This window comes from Amblyomma maculatum, chromosome 1 (genome assembly GCF_055883805.1).
Source record: "Amblyomma maculatum isolate TAMU_Amacu chromosome 1, ASM5588380v1, whole genome shotgun sequence".
In the NCBI taxonomy this organism is placed as follows: Eukaryota; Metazoa; Arthropoda; class Arachnida; order Ixodida; family Ixodidae; genus Amblyomma; species Amblyomma maculatum.
The window spans coordinates 30,166,324-30,169,888 of NC_139344.1; the positions used below are offsets into that span (position 1 = coordinate 30,166,324).

The 3,565-nt window shown below is 44.5% G+C and overlaps 1 pseudogene; it reads right to left on the reverse strand.

The window, feature by feature from the left end:
- Window positions 1-915: 915 nt before the first annotated feature.
- On the reverse strand, window positions 916-1,923 carry LOC146202029 (uncharacterized; annotated as a pseudogene).
- Between the last annotated feature and the right edge of the window lie 1,642 nt (window positions 1,924-3,565).

The following is a 3,565-nucleotide window of genomic DNA, read 5'->3' on the forward strand; positions in this document are numbered from 1 at the left end:
TGACGGGTTCAATGCCTTTAAGGTAAGCGTTGGCGCTACCTGTAAAAGGTCATTTTTCTCGGCTTCGTGAAGCTGACACAACACTTTAAAGGGTGGCTGTAAGTATCTGGTTGGGCATCGGTACTTTTTGGGTCAGGAAAGTAGATGCACTTCCCAATGTTGCGCTGATTCAGCCAGTTATTCCTAATGCACTTAATCAAGTGAACCGGATCTATGACGAAAAATAGGGGGCGTAATGGATCAGCAGGTTGCTGGTACACAATGCTGAGCCTTGCGGGCTTAGCAAAGAATGACATAGCTTTCCTGTTTATGGAGTTGTTGTCTGATATCAGTGCTACGATTTTAAAACCAGATGCCTCCAGATCAATAATAAGTTTCCGAAGAAAGTCATGCAGCACCCTGGCATCAATTTGTGTAACAGGTAGAATGTGTACAACATCTTTGTTTGAAGAAAGCAGGCTCTGGATCATGAATACATGGGCTGTTTTTGCAGGGCTTGAGGAGTTAACAGCAGCACCTGTCACGAAACCAGCCTTGTAATCAAAATATGCTTGAAGGTGCACTTCGTCTATCATTAAAGTCACTGTCCGTTCATGCTCTTTGTATGTGTTCGCAACCCGCTTCGCATAAGAAAGAAAGTTAGCTCTGTTGCAGGACTTACATCATATGATGAACAAAGCCTTCTGACTGTGTCAGGGTGGGGCAACTTAAGTTTCATTGAGCTTCTAAAAAACTTGTAAGCGTGAGGTGAAATCGTCGACAAAAGGCTTGCAAAAACTAAAAAATCTAGGGGATATCGGTTAGCATTGTTTAAAACAAGATCTACTTGGCTTTTGAAGAATTTCAGTAGCTCGAAATGCCATTCTTGCAACTTGCATGCAGAATGTTCATCACTCACTTCATCCAGTAAAGTTGCTACCAATTGAAAAAGATGATGAATCTTCTCAGAAGGCTCAGTGGAGATATTCCTGCGACTGTCTTCAATCATCTGTAGCACTCTTTTCAAATCTCTTAGATCACAAAGCTTTTCAGGCACAAGCACGTCACCACATTTGCTCAGGCGAGTTTCACCAAAAAACACTTCTACGCGAAGGTCCGATGACACAATCACCGACGGACGGACTGCAGGAGCAGAATCAAGGGTCAGATCCAAGAAGAAAACCTTCCCATCCTTGTTGATAATAGTCCAGAAGTCGGAATTTTGAAGGCTTGGCAAAGCGTCGAGCAAATCGGAGAAACCATTTACCCTGTTTTTGGCCTCCTCTTCAGCTTGAGTCTGCTTCGAAAGCAGTATTGCCTCTTGCATTGAAGCATCTTCCAAGCGGATCCTTTTCTGTTCTGGTGCTTCTCGAACCGACGCTTGTGGTCGAGATAAATATGCGGGGCACTTCGGAAACAAATTTGGAAGTGCAGTTTGTTTCAGGCCAATGGTTTTCAGCGGAACTTCCACAACTTTTCCAGTTTTGATATCTGTGTAGGCAGTTGTTTTCAAGTAGTCCGTTAGCAAAAAATGCTTTTCACAGAGCTGAAAAAAAAATAATACAATCAAATGAGCATGTAACTGGACAAAAGATGGCATTAACGAACGCGCCGACAATTTCAGAGACCCTTTGGCTCTGCTGCGGAAGCAATAAAGATCGTCAACACGTGCGTTATGATGGTACCGTGCGTAACAGAAATCATGCATTAGCAACCGTCAGCGGATAAACCGCACGACGAAAGCTTTTCGTCTCAGAACACCATATAACAACACAAAAAGCAATGCTTACCACTGTGTACTTTGTTGGCAAGAAGTCTTTCCGGAGAACAGCTCTGGTCCATGCTGCCCGCATCGTCGGGTCAGTAGGAAACCTGTGCACTCGGACACTTGGGCCGCCGTCATAATTTGACTTGCAGTTGGGTGCACAGCATGAGCCAGGCATTCTTGCATTCGAACGGGTGAAGAGTAGCCCACAAACGACCAGCAGCAACTTCGTAAGCTTGACTTACGAACGCTTACGACGCGCCATGCTTACCGATGCTGTGATGCTGTCAAAAACATGATAAAAACGTGGTTCTCGCCGCCTGCCGTCTGAATAAGTGTTGCCAGCAACTGACACAACTTCGCTCAAACCAGCGGGCGGCCCAAGTATTAGGATTATATATACATATATGATTCGCTCTATACTCCAATATTATTGTCATTTAAAGGTTTATGTGTTTTGATTTGTATTCATAATTACAAAACTGTCTAAAATTGAACGGGAAACATAAAGACTGCGTTCCTATGCACGATCCTGCAATAATTTTTTTGCGAGCCGTAGAGTCACGCTCAGCCAAGCCAAGCCAAGAAGGATAAGCATGTTTGCGGCGCAGGCCAAAGCGCAGGCGTGCGCCGCCGGCTGGGCTTCTCCCATCGGACACAGCCATCCTCCTATCGTGACGTAGTGGTCAAAGAGAGGAGGTCGTTTGGGGGCCTTCTCCCTCTTCTAGGTGGCTTTGGCCAGACAGGCTGCCGAGAAAATAGAACCGTAAAGAGCAGCCAGACTGGTTCGTTGCCGAGAAGCTTACCACGCGAGCCAAGATCGAAGCGGCAGCAGCGACACAGACTTAGGCCAATGGCTAGTGTTCGTGAAAATTGCTTCGAAGATAGTTGAAACTCTACATTTTTGTCATATTTTTGTTTAATGTGGATTCTGGGTAAAGAAAGGCGCATTATACATCTCACGTTTCGATAGAGACCTTCATTTGTTTAGGCAAATATCGCACTTTCCCTTCACTAAGATGTTTCTGTATTTTTGCTGATGTTTTGCGGAAATGAACGCGCAGTACTTTCCTTGCCTCAATCAGACCTATTGTCATTCGAACTGAGTTATAGTCGATCAGGTCCAGCTCAAAGCCATTTGGACCCAGCGAGGAAAACGCTGAAGTTGCGCCTTGACTAAAATCTCCGTACTTTCTAGCCTGTAGCGCCTTGCATGGACGTCCACAGATGCCTAAAAACCGCTCCAGTGCAGCTCAGTTCTGCCCTAGGCATAGAATTGTTAAGTAATACTTAGAAGAAAAGGTTGCTTCACCGTCTTCTGGAGCTTCTTGAAGACGCACTTCATCAGCCGTTGCAATGCCGGGAAGGCGAGGCTTCGACTCAAAACGTAATTCCGACTGCAGAAATATAAAATCTTTCTAAAAACAAAAATATTGCAAGGAAACATTTCACAATCACCATGTGTTTAAGCAAAATCTGCCACCTATACATAGCAATTATGCGCTCAAAAATAAGTAGGTGTAATCGAGCATTCAATTTACTTATTGGGACCGAGGGCTTTCTTTTCATGACGCCATATATAGCGACCGCTTAAAACATTTTTTTTTTTGCGTTTAACGAGCACATTTTAGAGCAAACTTTCTTTGAAAAGTTTGTTAACGGCTAACATAATATACTTTAGGAGCACCCATTTTGAAATTGCAAAATGCAGAGGCGTTTCACTAGTGTCATGTGGGTTCACGCCACATGAGCCTTTTGTGGGTTCACGCCACATGAGCCTTTTGGACTAGGCCGAAATGAACCACCCCGAGAGGACCTCAC